The sequence below is a fragment of the Rhipicephalus microplus genome, chromosome 8, assembly GCF_043290135.1.
Source record: "Rhipicephalus microplus isolate Deutch F79 chromosome 8, USDA_Rmic, whole genome shotgun sequence".
NCBI classification, from domain to species: Eukaryota; Metazoa; Arthropoda; class Arachnida; order Ixodida; family Ixodidae; genus Rhipicephalus; species Rhipicephalus microplus.
In genome coordinates, this window is record NC_134707.1 from 95,401,916 (window position 1) to 95,420,916 (window position 19,001).

Here is a 19,001-nt window from a genome sequence, read left to right on the forward strand (position 1 = left end):
AGAGAATATTCTGCAGCATCCTCCTAGGGCCCAAGATGATTCGAAAACTTCGATGAAGTCTCGACCACTCCAGGTTGTTCTGATTTCGATTGTTATTCAACAGCAACATTCAGTCTAAAATATCTAGAAGACATTGCCGATCGCAACGTCTCGCATTTTAAAGTGTCATCGCATTTTGGTCACATAGCCTCCACAAAAGTTCTCGAGTCTACGTATGCCAGGTGCCTGGCTTTCTCAGAAAACAATGTACTTCATGTTTACTGATGAGATGCGATGCAGGCCATAATAGACGCCATCAAATTTTGTGCTGTAATTACAATTAGAGCAGGAACTTCAAAGTGGTGCCACCCCACGAATTTTCTTTTTGCTCGTTCTGTTTTGTCTAAATCGTGTTCTCCCACGAAGCGTGGTAGTTTTAGAATCAGCGAGAACAATTCACAAACAAGAGACAATTTGTTTTTTTTTCTTTTCAGAGTTTCCTTTTGCACTGTCGCATTGTAACTTTTATGACATGGCATCCGCCATGGCAATAGCCATGTTATATTTCGAACCCGACGTGTGAGACCAACAGCTATCCAAACCACGTGACAAACGATGGTGATCATTACAACAGTTTGGTGACACCGATAAAGTTGATGAAGTACACAGTCGTCACGCAGGCTACTTTCCCCATATGCGAAAGGGGTAAGGAAGTTATAAAGGGTGGGAGCGCCAAATACATATATGGTTTTAGACGAGAGACCTGATAAATATCGGTGCTGCGGTGACGACGATCAGGAGCCGCGCTGAGAGGAGCGACGTGATAGCTGCTGTCATATGTTCGTTCCCTTATGGTGTATGGACCAAGATATTGACGCAAGGTGAACGCAGTATTCAAACTACGCGCGCTAGTTCGTGCGCCCCCCCAAGAGATCAGCGGCTTTATGATCAAACAAGAAAAGGCCGTGACGGCGCGCGCTTCCTCAGCACGGGATTTAGATGAAGAAGAAGTGGACCACCATTCGAGGGTTTTTCTCTCTCGGAGATTGGTCCTTTTTTTGCTGATCGCCTGTTACAGACGCCGCTACTTTTCGGGCACAAGTTCGCCCCAATAAACAGTTATTCGTACACCATTTGGATTGTACGTAACAATTCTGGTGGAGGTGCTGGGTAATGATCCCAAACCCAGTTGTACTTCGAGGAAGCAGCCCGGAACCACGAGCAGTCCAGCCAACTGAGCTAACGCCAGTTCATCAGCGCTCCAGCCGTCGTCTACGTGGTGAGCCGCCGGAATTTCCCCTGCCACTAGAGCCCAGAGTGTCTCCAGCTGCCTCCGGTGAGAGTACCGAAATGTCGTCTCCAACCGCTGCCGCACACGCCGTTTCGTCTCCAGTCGCTGCCACGCACGTCGTTGTCGATGAGCCACGGACGCCGGACCCTTTTCATGGCGATCCTCATGAAGACGCCGAGGATTGGCTGGAGGGTTTTGAGCGCGTCGCCAACTGCAACGGATGGCCCGAAGAACGGAAGCTCCGCCGAGTTTATTTCGCATTGCAGGACAGCGCACGAACGTGGTTTGAGAACCATGAAGGTACTATTCGATCGTGGGATGATTTCCGACGGGAGCTACTAGCCACATACCCGAGTACAGACCGCAAGGAAAGAGCTGAAGCTGCCTTGCAGGCAAGAAACCAGCGCAACAATGAAAGCGTCGCAATGTATGTGGAAGACATGTGCCGGTTATTCCGCCGGTCTGATCAAAATATGAGCGAGGACAAGAAACTTCGGCACCTGATGCGTGGGGTGAAGCAGGAGATTTTTGCCGGTTTGCTCCGATGTCCCCCACGGAACGTCGCTGAATTTCGCACCGAGGCGACAGCGGTTGAAAAGACTCTGCAACAGCGAGCGAGGCACTACAATCGAGATGTTAACGTCGCATCCGTAGACGCGGTGTCAGCAGTCTTCGGGAATGGCATCGACGTATTACGAGAGCTCATTCGATCGGTGGTTCGAGAAGAGCTCCAGAAGCTAAACGGCAACCCCTCAATGGTCTCGTCTTTAGGGGAAGTTGTTCGGGAGGAGGTGAGACAGGCAGTCCGTGAGCAGCAGCCACAAGCCCAGCCTGTTCAAGCGTCAGTTCCGATGCAGCCCGCAGTCTCGTACGCCGAGGTACTAAGAAACACCCCTGTACCTCATTTCGTCGCCCCTGGACCTCCTTTCGCCGCCCCTGGACCTTATTTCGCCGCAGCAAGCACGCATCTGCCGAAACCTCGATTTACGCCGTCCCCAGCCGAGACTAGGATTCGAAAAGCTGATATATGGCGCACTCCTGATCGAATTCCGCTTTGTTATCACTGCGGCGAAGCTGGCCATCTTTACCGGATGTGTGCATATCGCCGAGCTGGACTTCGGGGTTTTCCCGTAAACGCTGCCTGTCCACGGAATGGGGAGCGACCTTTTGAAATCGAGGAGTACTTGTCAACGCGTCAAGGTGCCCACTCCTCGCAGCAGCATCAGTCTCGGTCGACAGCGCCACTGAGGTATCGGTCACCAAGTCCGCGCCCATCTTCAAACTCTCCGAGGCGACTTCCCCAAAGCCCGCTTCGGGAAAACTAGAATCGGCGACCTGGGGAGGTAAGGCCGCTGCCGACGCAAGAAAACAACCTCCAGTGCCGATTTCAAAATGTGATGACGGACACGAGACTACGTGCGGAAATGGTAACGTCGCTTCTGATTTGTCGGTAATTATAGACGGCTACGAAACGAATGCTTTAGTAGACACAGGCGCAGACTATTCCGTCATGAGCAGGGGACTTGCCAGAACGCTGAAAAAAGTGCTGACCCCTTGGATAGGACCACAAGTGCGAACCGCCGGGGGACACCTTATCGATCCGGCAGGCATGTGTACCTCTAGAGTTGGGATACGCGGCTTCACCTACGTCGCCAGCTTCATTGTCCTGTCGGAGTGTTCAAGAGATGTAATTATCGGAATGGACTTTTTGCAGGCCAATGGCGCAGTAATAAACTTGCAGGAAACGTGCGTCTCGTTCTCGACGAAACACGCCATCGCGACTTTCGAGAGTGAAAAACGATTCGATGCGCTCCAGATTGCAGGTGATGATGTAACAGTACCTGCAAGATCCATCATCGTTGTCACCGTAAAAAGCAATGTGTACAACGACTATGAAGGAATGGCAGAAAGCAATACTGGGCTATTACTCGAGAAAGGGATCTGTGCAGCAAGAGGTATTGTACGACTGCGTGATGGGTGTACGAGTGTCTTCCTGACAAATTTCCGAAATGAGGTGCAGCACCTTGCGAAGGGAACTGTGGTTAGTCACTTGCATGATTACGTTCCGAATACGGATTTGAATTCTTCCGAGACTGCACCACTGCACCCTGACGGTATAGATTCCATACTCGCATCTATCCACATCGAAGCAGCCCTATCACCGAACCAGAAACAAAAAATCGAGAGCCCTATACGGGAGTACGCCTCATGTTTTTCCACGTCATCGAAAGTGCAAAGAACATCTATCATCAAACACCGCATCATAGTCGATCAATCTGTTAGACCTATTTGCCAGCACCCGTACCGAGTGTCACCAAAAGAGAGAGAAGTCATCAGAGGCCAAGTTGAAGAAATGCTCAGGGACGACGTAATTCAACCGTCGGCCAGCCCATGGGCCTCACCTGTAGTACTGGTGAAGAAAAAGGACCAGACCTTGCGCTTCTGCGTTGACTACCGAAAATTGAACGTCGTCACAAAGCGGGATGTCTATCCCCTTCCAAGGATCGATGACACGCTTGACAGACTACGAGACGCAAAATTCTTTTCCTCTCTAGACCTCAAGAGCGGATACTGGCAGATAGAGGTGGACGAACGAGATCGCGAGAAAACTGCTTTCGTGACCCCAGATGGGTTATACGAGTTCAAGGTACTCCCATTTGGCCTGTGTTCCGCACCCGCCACATTTCAGCGGATGATGGATACTGTGCTGTCCGGGTTAAAATGGCAGTCCTGCCTTGTTTATCTCGATGACGTCGTGATCTTTTCGGCCACCTTCGATCAGCATGTGGAACGACTACGAACTGTGCTCGAAGCGATTAGTTCAGCAGGGCTGACGATAAAATCCCAAAAGTGCCATTTTGGTTTTCATGAACTGCTTTTCCTCGGTCATGTGGTTAGCTCTGAAGGCATTCGACCTGACCCCGAAAAGACAGCAGCTGTAGAAAAGTTTCCTAGACCGACAGATAAAAGGGCTGTGAGACGATTCTTAGGACTTTGTGCCTATTACAGAAGATTCGGTAAAGATTTTTCGAAGATTGCGGAGCCACTAACCCGACTGACGAAAGAAGACATGCCTTTCACCTGGACAAGCGAGCAAGAAGAGGCGTTCAATGAGCTACGACAGCGACTCCTACACCACCCTGTCCTGGCACATTTCCACGAAGAAGCCGAAACAGAGATTCACACGGACGCAAGCAATTTGGGACTAGGCGCCGTCCTTGTGCAGCTGCAAAACGGAGAGGAAAGAGTGGTCGCATATGCTAGTCGCACTCTTTCGAGAGCTGAAATAAATTATTCGGCGACGGAAAAAGAATGTCTGGCGGTAATATGGGCCATACAGAAATTCCGACCATACTTATATGGTAGACCATTTCGAGCAGTGAGCGACCATCACTCGTTGTGCTGGCTCGCAGGCCTGAAGGACCCTTCTGGGCGACTTGCTAGATGGAGCCTCAGGTTGCAAGAATACGACATAACAGTCGTATACAAGTCGGGTCGCAAGCACAGCGATGCTGATTGCCTATCACGCGCACCAATGGAATCTGCACCTGGGGAAGATGGAGACGACTTTCCGTTTCTTGGGGCCGTGAGCACCGCAGACATGACTGAATATCAGCGATCTGACGCGGAGTTGCTTAAACTGATCAAGCATCTGGAAGGGCAACACGTGCGTGTTCCTCGAGTTTTCGTCCGGGGATTGTCCTCGTACCTCATGAGAAACAACGTTTTATACAAAAGAAACTTCGAGCACAGCAAGGAGAAATTCCTACTCGTCGTTCCTTCGGCCTTGCGACCCGAAATCCTGGAAGCCTGCCACGATGACCCAGCAGCAGGACACCTCGGAGTGAGTAGAACATTGGCTCGCATCCGCACAAAATACTACTGGCCAAAGTTACTGGATGCTGTACAGCATTATGTAAGGACATGTAGAGATTGCCAGAGACGCAAAACGCCTCCATTGAAACCTGCAGGATTTCTCCAACCAATTGAACCACCTCAGTCTCCGTTCGAACAAGTAGGAATGGATCTACTTGGTCCATTTCCCACGTCATCAATGGGCAACCGATGGATAGTAGTGGCGACAGACTACTTAACCCGGTATGCCGAGACAGCCTCTCTCACCAGGGGCACGGCTATAGAAGTAGCTGAATTTTTCGTCACTAACATTGTACTACGGCATGGTGCCCCAAAGGTGGTTATCACGGATCGAGGAACTGCATTCACAGCCAATCTGACGCAGTCCATTATGAAACTTACCCACACAAGTCATAGGAAAACAACGGCTTACCACCCCCAAACTAATGGGCTAACCGAGCGACTCAACAGAACTCTAACCGATATGTTGTCCATTTACGTTGACTTGGAGCACCGTGCGTGGAACAAGATACTGCCGTACGCCACTTTCGCTTACAATACTGCTGTGCAGGAGACTACTAAAGTGACGCCATTCCAGCTAGTCTATGGTCGAGTAGTTACCACACCATTAGATGCAATGCTGCCTGTAGGCGACAATACAGAGCACAAGCCTGACACCAGCGAATTCATTGAGCGAGCCGAAGAAGCACGGCAGTTGGCGCGACATCGCATAAAACAACAACAACGCGTGGATGCAAACCGTTACAACGTTCGTCGGAGAGGAGTCGACTACGCACCAGGCGACCTAGTTTGGATTTGGACTCCTGTGCGGACGCCTGGCCTTTCCGAAAAGCTCATGCGCCGCTATTTCGGCCCTTACCGAGTCCTTCGTCGCGTCAGCTCCTTGAACTACGAGGTGTCACCGGAAGGACAAGTGAGCTCATCAAGATGCCGAAGGAGCACAGAAATCGTGCATGTAGTCAGAATGAAGCCATACTATGACAGGATTTCTCCATTGGAAATTTCGCATTCAGACCATCTCAGCAACACTGCTTTTACGCATCGGGACGATGCGTTTTCGGAGGAGGGATAATGACGCAAGGTGAACGCAGTATTCAAACTACGCGCGCTGGTTCATGCGCCCCCCCAAGAGATCAGCGGCTTTATGATCAAACAAGAAAAGGCCGTGACGGCGCGCGCTTCCTCAGCACGGGATTTAGATGAAGAAGAAGTGGACCACCACTCGAGGGTTTTTCTCTCTCGGAGATTGATCCTTTTTTGCTGATCGCCTGTTACAGACGCAGCTACTTTTCGGGCACAAGTTCGCCCCAATAAACAGTTATTCGTACACCATTTGGATTGTACGTAACAATATCTATAAAGTAATTTTTCGCAGAGCCCAGGAGAACGAACAGGTGCCGCAGAAGGACTTTGCCACCTTGGCGGAACAGAAATATTCGAGGTCTCGCATCAATATTGACTTTCCTCTTGTCCTCAATATTAGCAATACTGGCGCAGGTGATTTCACGACAGCGAACTCTTCTGCGAAGGAGGAAGATGAAATAGAAGATGTGGAAAAAATGGTGTCCAAAACACTTGCTCTCTAAATATTTGATTGGTTTATTAGAAGAACACCTGTCTCAATTAGGTACTAATATAGTAATTGCAACGGATGCATCTATGAGTGGCGAGAAGGCAGGTGTGGGTATTTTTTCTCTCTCATTATTCTGGTCATTTTAATTACGCCTCCCAGATTATACACCAATATTTGAAGCGGAATTGATGGCCGTTATACTAGCTATTCGTAAACTTTCTGCAACTCATTCTACAGCTGTGATAGTGTCTGACTCGTATTCCGTGTGTTCATTTTTATCATCGTCGTCGACATGAGCAGTACTAGAAACTTTAAATCATTAATCCCAGCAAACATTCGTCTAGTGCGAATGATATGGGTGCCAGGCCATCGTAGTATATTTATAAACGAAATGGCTGACACACTTGCGCGAACATCTCTTGATCTTCCGATTGTGCTAATCATGCCTCCTACAGCTTATGTAACAACAGCGAGGTTTAGAAAACTTTCCCTTCTTGAAGACTCATCAAAAATCATGATACCGAATCCAGATTTGTCGCACCTGCACTTCACATGGAATAATAAATGGTGTCCCACGCGTAAATTAGAAGTCTTGATAACAAAATTACGTTGCCGTGTACCACCTCTTAATTTCTACTTAAACAGGTCTGGTCTGGTGCCATCGCCTCTGTGCTCAAGCTGTAAAGAACCTGAACATATCGACCATTTTCTTATCACATGTCACCGTTTCAAAAACCAAAGAAAAAACTGCTTCGAAATTTTATTAAAAAAATAGGAATATCACCTAATACTCCCAATATTTTGTCTTTTGGGGTCACTTCATTGGGACACAGCGACAGGAACATCTGCGGGGCTCTCAGCGAATTCGTATATAAGACAAAAAGATTACCTTGCTGAGTCAGCGATCAGCTCTCGAATTTTACTAGCCCCACTACTACTTATTTTTTAGCTGATACACTGCATTGACAACTTTCAGGAGAATATCATATAACGATTCCACCTCAGATATTCAACAAATTCTATTATTTCTCTCCCCCCCGTTTTTGTCTTTTTTTTACATTGCACCAAATTAATTTTACAGTCAAAACACAGTAATCATATTCCCCTAATCTAGAAAATCTAAAGGTATTGGCTTGCATTACCTACCGGCTTCTTGGCCAATCCCCCCTTAGTGGGTGAGAGCCACAAAAGAAAGGAACAAGCAAGCAAGCAAACAAAAGTGGGCGATGGCCTTACACTAGGAAAAACGGGCTGTAATTTGTCGAGCGTCGCACGGTGGTATTACATGCGACCGTGACGAAAGGAAGAATAGCGACCCACACTTTTGGGATCCGGTTCAACGTACATCGAGAGCAAGTAAGACAAATCCGGTGAAAACGCTTAGTTGGACTAAGCTTGCGGATGATACGCTGATATGGTCTTGTGGCTGGTATTAGAAGACCGGAGGACTTCAGCAAAGGCATGCGAAATAAATGTCATGCCACGGTCACTAAGAAGCAAATGTGGCGTAAAATAATCACGTGCAGGACAAAATTGGTGACTTCAGAGGTAGCACAAGACGGAAGAGCTGCCGTCTCTGTGCAGAGAGCGAGGTGGTCCAAGGCAGAAACAATCGAGCGGTGAGCAGCGGACGTAAGCGGAAGGGGTTCGTATAAGTATATACCCACAAATTCAAAGGGATTGGACCAGCATGACAGCAGTTGTAACGACCCCGCGGGAAGAGTCGTGGTACATTTTCTCTGCTGGTATGACGCGCAGGCACCGACGTACTTGGCGACAAAAGTGTGGAGGCCAGCCCAAAAGGAACGAGTCATGACTCGGTCATCCGTGTCGTGAAAACCCTAAGTGGCCAGCTGTGGCGTCGTCATAAAACGCTTGTAAGGCTTGCAGACCAAGTGAATAAGGAACGGCCGGGACCTATTGGTTACCGAGAGGATGGGAAATTTGCCGACCTAATGTTGCATTTTCAAGCTTGAAACGTGCAAGCTGTCGTCTCAAGTGGCTGTTTGTAGCACGTGATGAGGAAGTGAGCCAGTCAATCATTTTACGACAGTAGGTATGGGCATGTTGGAGTGAGGCGAGACCTGTAGATCAATAAAGGTCTGCTGAGGCAACAAACACTCTCGAGCCAACAGTCATCTGCTTGGTCACTTCGCTGGTCGGTGAAGAAAGGATGGAGGGTGAAACCTGGGCACTTGGCGAGAGCAGGAAACTCGACAACGCATCGATATCTTGGTGTTGCTGAACCTACCTATATGTGATGCTCTAGTCATGCTTTTACTATCGTAACATCTAATGGCCAAGGCGTCCCGACAGACTCCAGAGAGAAATTATCGGGACGCCTTGGCGATTGCGTGCGTCGAATGCTACGAGTGCTACGGTAAACAACACAAAGCATAGTGGTCAGTCACGATTGCGAAATGCCAGCCATACAAATATTGGGCAATACTGGCGAATATTGGCGATGAACTAGGCACAGGATATCGCTATTGCGTTGAACTCCTAAAGCTGAAGCTTAAGGTTCCCCCAGTTTCTTCATGACTTTGGTATATTCATTCGGTCGTAAGTCAAAGGTCCGCAGAGGACGTTCTGGCTCACACACGCTAGCTGTAGACTTGTGAGACTCTTCATCATTCAAAAGAATGCACTTCTCGACTGTTGTGTCGGCATCGTACATTTGGGATGGTTTGCAGTGGGTGTATGAAAACCTCAAGCCTATGTACGCGCATTCTGAAATTGATGAAATTGACATTCTCACTTCAGAAGCAGTGTTTTCTTGTAATTTTATTCAATAGCTCAACTAATTGTAATGTTGGCTTCCTACAACATTTCATAAATTTGCACTCGAACGTTTTCAAGTTAGGGCATATCGTCGTAGATAAATTTGGCCAAATTTGTTTTTTATTTGGCGATTTCGAGATATAAAATTGACACAACCAAAAAACTTACGATTTGGCTCACTTGAGAATTTTATTCATCAGTTCTAAATTTTCTAATTGCCTAATTCCTCGTTCTTTCCAAATTAATTGGTAACCCTGTTGATGTGAAGGCTAGATTGCAATGTACCTGTATGCGATACGGTTCGGTTTCACAAATACGACGCTTGCTTTTCCGGGTAGATGCCAAACAATCAGAGCGCATAGAGAGGAGCACACAGTACTTGTATGCATCTTCATCTGTAGCACGACCACCACACTGTATTGGCATCCCTATTTTTCTCCAATATAGTGCATTTTATAACAACGCAATACATCTATTCAAGTCTTGCGAGAAGCTATCTGAACTGATTACTCTTTCGCCTAGTAATACTTCGAAGTTTATAGCCGTTTTCTCAAGAAATAGCAAAATGTTTAACCGGAAATGTACAAGACAACTGTACGATGTTTATTCAAATGCTTTCTACGGAAGTTTCACGGTAAGCTTTGCTTCTCTTCTTTACAGCTGGATGGTTGGTTTGCGGTGTCACCGCGAACAGCATTCACGAATCCGTCGACAATAACGGGCCTATAGTTCAAGCTGTCCGTCCTGCAGCACGTTATGAACGGCACCTCAAGGTCAATGACACCGTGTAAGAGCCAGGCGTGTCCGTACACAAGGCACAACGATGAGCGGTGGATGTCTGGGATTTATCAGTATTTAGATTCTATTTTCACCCGGTGTAACAATGGATTGTGGGCACCGTAATGCCAAATGAATTTGCTAGTGTATATTTCGTAACACATCTGGGAGGAGCTGTCTTTGGCTGTGAAACTGATATTTTTTGTTCAGGTATCTCGCAGCAAAAATTGAACACGCATTGAAACTTCATACGCACGAACAGAACGTTTTTAATATCAATGCGTCTAAGGAAACACTCTTCGTTTAGTTGTTAATGATTAAAAACACAAATGTTACAGCGTTTCAAGGTGGCACTCAAAATCATCCACAAAATACTCTATAGGCACATAAAAAGGCTGCGCTGAAATACAAAATGAATTTGCCCCTGAGAATTAACAGGAAAAACTAACAGAACGGGCCGATAAAATTGCGATTTAGTTCTCGTAACATAAATACAATTAACATTAGGCTTGACGCTTTAACTTATTCAAATTCCTTCTTCTCACTCAAGAACTGCGAATAAAATGCTTCTTTTTTATTACGGCGGATCGGAACTTCACATCAATAGTTGAAGCAATTATTATCTTTGTTGTGATCGTGGCTTTATGATGTGCTGGTGCAGACCTGTTCGCAGGAAGAGGACGTCAACCACAAATCTGAAACAAATTGAGGTCAATCGCAATGTTGAAATTGGGGTAGCCTCACGGTCACACATCAGCAGCCAGACATCATTTCTCACCATTTCAGTAAAAACTTGTCGCATTGAGTGCGGGACACGAAAGTGGTGCGAGGTTGCGTGACCGAGCCGTACTGGCTGCACAAACACTAAATAAAGTTTGTTGTTGTTTGTCCTGCAAGGACGTACTGCTCACTTCCCTGTGCCAATTTCTAGCCACGCTCACGTCCTCTACAGTAAAATATACAATAGGTGAAGCCGTAGCCCACTTTCATATATCGCAGATGATCGTAAAATCCATGTGTTTCCCGATGTATTGGTTGCCTATGGTCGAGTAGGCATGCTTCCATGCTTTCACTGTGCGGCTCCTGAAAATTTCCAACACTATAGTGAAGTAGAAACTAGCTTGTTGTTGCCATTTATTGGTCCACTGATTGGAATCACGTGACAAGAGAACATTTTGTGGCTACAGCGTGTGCTTGACCTGCTTCCGCTATTTATGTTCATAGTGCCCCTGAAAATTCGGCTATGACTTTCTATCATCCAGGGTTAATAGTTCACTTACTTAATTACATAAAGTAATTTTAATGAAAAATTTTATCGCCCATTTGTTTCAGCGGTGCAAGCAAACATATTTCACAGGTGACCCCGAGAACTACCTCGGCTATCCAATACTCGCGTACGGTGTTACTTCAAATGATTCAAAAGTACTCGCCCTTAGCGAGTTCAATAATTCGTTGGCTGTGAGCGTGAGTGAAAGCATGAGGTCTCAATATTTCTAGAACTAATACAACATATTGCCATCTATCTTTTTGTCGCAAGATTTGCGTTGCAATATATATTTACGGTTGACTGATCGTGCCATGGACCAGCCGTTCCCTCAAAACTTCCTACACGGTTTTTTGATACACTCACAATTTTTTATTCCTGTAAAAGACGCTTTTCACTCAGATAATAATACACTCTGAATAAGCTATTAGAATCATTTTAACGGGACAGCATTGAAAACTTTTTTCTCGGGAGTTCAGGCGTCGATGTCGGCGTTGGTGTTCTTAGTTGTGACTGAACAATAATGATCGTGCAGGCGACCAAAAATCTACCAAGATGCAAGCGATTTAACAATAAATTTCAGTCCAAAGTCAGAATCAAACCAAGGCCGTCTGTTTGAGAAGGCCTACGAAAAACCAGATTATCTTTTGGGAAACTATAGGAATGACACTAAAGGCATGCCATGTAGACACTAAAGGAATTCCATGCAAACTATATGATCGACAATCAAATAGTGTAAAAGACACTATAGGAATATAATGTAGGGAAATGAGTCTTCTTAACGCAGGAAATATTTCACGGCAGATTTACATAAAGGCACGCCACGTGAAAATAAGTGACAAATAAACGAGTGAGAGGGTTATATTCAGCCCAGCCGTTAGAAATTTTTCAGGATCGCAAGTGCTTGTGGTGCCTTACGGACAACCAATGGGTACTCCGTCAATTACAATGCCTCAATGCGCAATTAGAAAATATTTGTTCAAAAGATATTGTAGGTATAAACAGTGTAAAACGGTCAAAAGTACACGCACAAACGTTTTTTTTTCTTTGCGGCAGAGTTGCAGGCAATGCGTATACGATGCCTAATTGCACTATCACCTTCATCTCTCAAAGGCCAAGCGAAAATGTCCTCTGAGATATTTTTTTCGCCATGGCAAGAACCTGGTTTGCAGTCGTTACGTTCTTTTTAAAGTGGTGCGAATGTTATAATGGATTTTTTGAAAACGAAACTAATTGTGAAAGGAGATCACGGTTACCAGTTCCGAACGACGCAATACTGCCGTTGATGTACTAGTGATGCATTTCAGTGCGAATAACTGTACTGAATCTTGATGAAATACATAGATCGTGTTAGGCACTCGGCGGGCAAACGCATGTTCGAATTTGTGCTTGCCGCACATTGTTAACCTGTTTAAAAAACGCGGTGATATGCTGTTATCCCGCAGGAAAGCACACGCTGTTTGAATTGGCAGATCTGCGGAAATCACAGAACAAAAAAAAACGTAACTGTAGCGGCAATGAAGTGACGTTCAATCAGTTCGTCATTGCTTGCCGAGACTAATTTGAATGGTGAAATTTCAGAAAGTAATATTTTGTATATCGATTGCAGCAGCATTGCCGGGAAAATCGTTTAGAATTTTCAGGTTCTTTTGTTAAAATAATTCACTATGTGAACGCCTGACTGAGAAATCAGAGAAATAGGTGAATTTTTTTGTTTTATCCACATCACGGCTGCAATGTTTACTTTTTTTTTTACCTAAGACACGTCTACGCTTTTTCGTATGAACGAAGGAAAGTCCGTTTTCGCAGCGTTTGTTTTAGAGCTCGTTCAGTAGACTTTCATCGTTTTGCACAAAAATAAAAAAATACTTAAGAAAAAAAACAAAGAGACTGAATTCTGGGGAAGACAGAAGCCGGGGGTGAAAAATTCGCAAACAGGCGGAGTTCTGGAGCTGACGTTCTGACAATCAGACTTTTCTTGAATTGAAAAGCCTTGGAGAAAACAAGTCGACTCATCGAAACATCAGCTCCAGCACAACCTCTCCTCACAACATTTCCACGTTTTAAATGTATCGTTTTCTGTGTGCCACATTTTTGTGTGTTTCCTCAGTTGCGCTTCCAGACCATTATGCTAAAGATAGTAAATTATATCAACAACAAAATGGCATTCTTCGCAGTTCACAACGGCCGTAAAGAACTTCGTTGGCTACCGTGAACGCACGACGTGGCTGCTCTACAATGTGCACAATTTGGGCAGCGGCAACCAGTGCGGCGATCGTCCGTTCAACGTCGTAAGACTATTCTGCACGGCTTTGAAAGGCTCGAAGGAATCGATGTGCCAAAGCTGACGTGCTTTCTTTGTCGAATAATAATACCGTGTTTCCTATCGCTTTACGACTAAGACAAATAAAGTGTCCGATGAGCAAGATGTCCTTGATGTTGCTCTAATGCTCGTTGTAGAGGGCTTTTCGCCAATGCGTTACGTTGATTGTCTAGCAGGGGTTCTTTTCAGGGGAAGAGCATGGCACGAGTCTGCTTTTCTTGACGGAAGCTTTTGTGTTGCAGTGGGCTTTCTTTCACAGCTTCCGAAACACAAGAAAGCGGACTCTAAGAACACATGAGTAAGCGCCAATGTTTGCGGGGTACATTTACCTATTTGATGAGAACGAAATGGTCCTCCCGTTTGTGCAGTTTTGTAGACAGATTTTCAATGTCCCATCAACCTGTACTCTTTTTATAGATATATTTCCAATATTAATCTTGCGACCTCTGCTCCAAGTATTAGAAAGCAATTAGGGCTTAAAATGACTTGGAGAATAAATCTTTAGTTCGGTCAGTTTTTTGCTCCGTATCTACCGTAATGTTTTTCTTTAGCTCTTGAATTCACTAGCATCTTCCCATTTTGTGGTAGAAACCAACTTTGCCTATATCGAATTGAAAATTTCTTCTGCAATCTTGATGACAATATCCTGTTTACCCTATTTTATCGGCGAATATTGTTCTCTCACATTACATATAGATTAGCTCAACATACACTGCCTTGAATTCAACAGAAAAGGAGCCAGCCCCATTGATACTACCGTTGGATATGCTTGCTGCTTTTGACATGAAGAGTGTTGCCATCTTGCAGTTGCGCACTGAAGTACTGCTCTGCAGCGTCACTAACGAACCTAAGTGGAAAGTGTGAATGCGAGAATGCAATAATTTCTTACTTATAATTTTGTACAACCCTGGCCAAAAGATCCCAAACCACACTTCCATAATTATACACGGGATAGTGAACTAGAAACGTTTGACCTAACTTGTATGTTTCTACAAAGGCAATGAAAAGATCTCTGCATAGAATAGTAAGCTGTATGCATAAGTATGTTTCATCGAAAACAAGAAATTTGGCACACGTGGACAACTTTTACAGCGAAAGCTGTTACGAGACTACAACACAGGTCACGCCCAATTGTACGCCGCTGCCGCTGCCGGTGTCCGTAACCACATCAAGCAAAACTAGAAAAAAAAACTAGCACTAAACACACAGTGGGACTCGAAACCCGGGTCCGCTGGGTGCCAGTCCAGCATTCTTTCACTGAGCTACGCTGGTGCTTGTGACTTGTTAGCAAACTTGCTTTAGGCAGGCTTTATGTTTTGAAAGCAATTGCGTTAATACGACTTAAAAAGCATTTTAAAACAGCGAAAAAACTACCAGTCGTCGTACATTGGGAAAAGCGTAACGAGTGGGCCGTCTAACGCTCCGTGCCATTGCAAGAGCTTGTTCTTGTTCCCCTATGAACTGCGGCGAATATTCACTTGCAAACGTGCAAACGCACGAAGGGGAGACAGAAGGTTAGGTGGGCCAATGAGAATAAAAGGTGTGTGGTACAACGTGGCTACGGGAAGCACAAGACTGGGTTGATTGGCGAATCAGGGGAGAGGTTTTCGCTCTGCAGTGGGCGTACTCCGGTTGCTGCTGATGATGTTAATGATACCATTTCAGCCATAATTTCGCATCATCGTCAGCCACTGCATGAACAATTGGCACAGCATTCCTTGTAAGTGTTTAGCGGATACCATGCTTCCCAAAAGACCGACGAAAAATAGCAAGGCGAATGCTGGCCTACTACCCAAAAGTTTATTAGCTCTAGTGGGTGTCAAGCAAGCGTGCTTACAGTAAATCAGTGTTTTGAAAATGCTCTGTAAAGCTGCTACTCTAGCTTTCACTGCGACAGTGCTGCGCCTTCTGCACAGGGCTGGAATTTTTTTCCCTTAACCACGGAAAATCATAGCATGCAGTATCTTTAGCGCCTGATGTAGCTTGAAAAGAGCGTCTACTATATTCTACGGCGTCGTATCATGAGGCTTCCATCAAACTCTTGTGCTAGATGAGACGACAATTTAAGTACTCATTACTGAAGCTTTTTAACCCAATATCTATACTGATATCGTGCGCGTTCTTGGTTTCTCTCTCTGCCTGCACTTAAACAATGTTGAACAGCAGGACACAAATTCGGTTGGTACCTACCGACGTCTCCATATTCAAACCACAAATACATTTCTATTTTTCTTGTGAATTGCTTTTCTATCTTATTTGTACATTGCTTTCTATCTTTCTTGTACATAGCTAGTGCTATGTGAAAACAATGAAGTTTATATTGTGAAGTATAACGCGAGATAGCTCCATAAATACATACTTTCTGCTTACAGTTTACGTGGGCGCCAATATGTGAGTGTGTTGCCCAATTGCAATGGGAACTTATCTTCCCATAAAACTTTCGCGTACCGAATTCTTGGCTTATATGTGAGAATCACATACCCATCATGGGTACAAATCAGTTTTTTAACCAACGACAGGAACAGTGGGTATGTGTCTTATTTTTATCATTTCATTAGTCATCATATTCAAAACAGTCTTCAAAACTGTTTTGATCACCGCAGCTGGGCTCAGTATCATTACCCTTTATTTTAACTAACTCGGTAACATACATTAGCAATGGAACATTTGAGAATATAAGATTTCCGTGACTCTTCGTTGATCTCTCAGTTTGGGTTGGTGTCACTGATCCCAGAAGCATGGTTGTGATTATCACGTCAGAAAAGACGACAACGTTCCAGTAAGCCTCTTGCGCCGCCTTACCTGCTGTCGCCAACGCTTGTGGTTAGCGTGAAACCAGCTGTGCAACGCACCTAGAAGGTAACAACAGGCCAATTTAGACTTTATTTAGAGCTTTGAATCAGCTAGTAGATATGGCCAATGCGCACCATTGTCGTCATGACTCGTAACAGAAAGATAGAGACGAGGGGTCGCATCTTCTTCAGAGATACCCTCTGTTGCGCGTTTTGAGCACCGCAAAATTGCCGGGCATATGCAGGCAAAGGTTGAAGACATGCGTATTGTGCTAGCCGAGAATTACAAGACAAAGCACGATTTGTATTGAATTGAATAAGCCATCTACAAAAAAGAAATGTGAATTGTTTCTTGCGTAGCTTGTCACTGAGCTCGAATGTGTGTGCCAGGCTCCGTGGCACAGATCGTGACCGCTTTAGCATCAGAACAACTAACTGGGCAAGTTGGCGATTAAAAAACAATGGGAAGGGGAAGGTCGAAGCTGGCGACGAGAGATTTGTAAACGTGGGTTGGGCCGAGCCTACACGTCAAAAAATTTGTCTTCTTCAAGGCTAGTTCTATACTAGCCTTGAGGAAGACTGTACCACTTGCCGAAACATCGACTTGACACGCGTTGGTGTGTTTACGCGTTGGTGTGTTTGATCATGAATCAAGAGACAGTGCGTAAGAAAACATGAACGAGCACAAAGCCACCATATGATTATGAGAGCCAGAGTGCTTGATGTGTAGTAATGTGTACGTAAGTGTGAATAATAAAGAGCAAGCGGAAAATTTTAAAAATAACCAAGATTTGTTTTGGTAATCTCTTGCAGAAAAGTGCGTGTGGCTAAAGTTTTATTAGAACGGAAATTTCGCATTGCCCCAATATTCAGCCACGGGGGAAATTAAAGAGCCGTTTCACATGTCTCTGGAAGGGTAGAAGTTTTCCCAGCCAGCCTTCACTGCGATTATTGCGATTATCATAAGGATACAGTACCAGAAGAATAGGTTGTGTGATGTTCATGTCTAAATCGGACACTTAGTGATGTCTCACACTTTCTCGTGATATTGTTCATTCGTGAGGGTTGTTTTTCTCCTGTTTATATGTGCTATTCTGCGTTTAGATATAAATTTTTACTTGCGAGTCAGTACTGTTTGTCGTTACTCTGTTCTTGCACGTTTTCCCCTTTTATTGGAAGGGTGGAGCAGGACACAAGATGGTTTGACCACCTGTCAAGGCATAAAGGTTTTAGAATACTAATATTTAAATTTTAATGGTTATTGCTGCATAACGTATTCTGTTGAGGTGGTTTCTTTCGCCAGGTATATTCTTGCTGGCGCTTTGTTCATTCGGATAACTCTCGAAAACCAAAGGCTAATATTTCTCGAAGAAGAGTACAAGTGCCGTGCCCATCACCCTCCCCAGTTCACGGACAAATTCCGTCAAATAGATCTGTTAGTGCAGCGTTACAGAAGCGCGGATGTGGTACGCTCTTTGCTTACACTTCCAGTTTTCATGGCATGGGGAGCACCTTCACCATGTGTCCGAGGAATAATAGACAAATGCCCTTGATATTTGCAGATTGATATGCGGGGTTTAACGTTCTAAAACCACCTTATGATTGTAAGAAACGCCACAATGGAGGGCTCCGAAAATTTCGACCACCTGGGGTTCTTTAACGTGCACCCAAATCTGAGCACATGGCCTACAACATTTCCGCCTCCATCGGAAATACAGCCGCCGCTGCCGGGATTCGATCCCGCGACATGCGGGTCAGCAGCCGAGTACCATGGCTTATAGACCACCGCAGCGGTGTGACCTTGATGCTCTTATCAATTAAAATTTAGAAGGTGTCAGAGACACCGGGAATTTGGCATTTTTGGAAGAGTTCATATATTTGAGTAAAAGATATAAGGGATGCCTGCGAATGAGAGAAAAAGTGAACGAAAGGAAAGCTCCTTCCAGAATACAATCGGGCCACTGTCCTTATTGGTAGACATCTTCGATACTGGCAGCTTTACGGAACTAAGTTTATTCTGAACAAGGTAGCAGTATGCGTAGGCGTAGTAGGCACACGGAAAACACAAACACTGAATCGGCTGCAAAACTACTAAATAATAGGAATGTCACATATATTTTCATTCTGGGAAAAAAACAGAGAATTCACCACACTGCCGAAACACTCATGTGTCATTTGTATAATTAATGTCTTTAATAAAGTAAAAGAAGAAAGACTCGATATCCAGCTGCTGGTGCTTTGGGTGGCAATATAATGGGTCCTCCGTGTGTGATTTCAAGTGGTGAACCTAGTTAAGTTACAGACTATGTATATTTAGAGTAGGGTAACTTTGCACCAATATTATT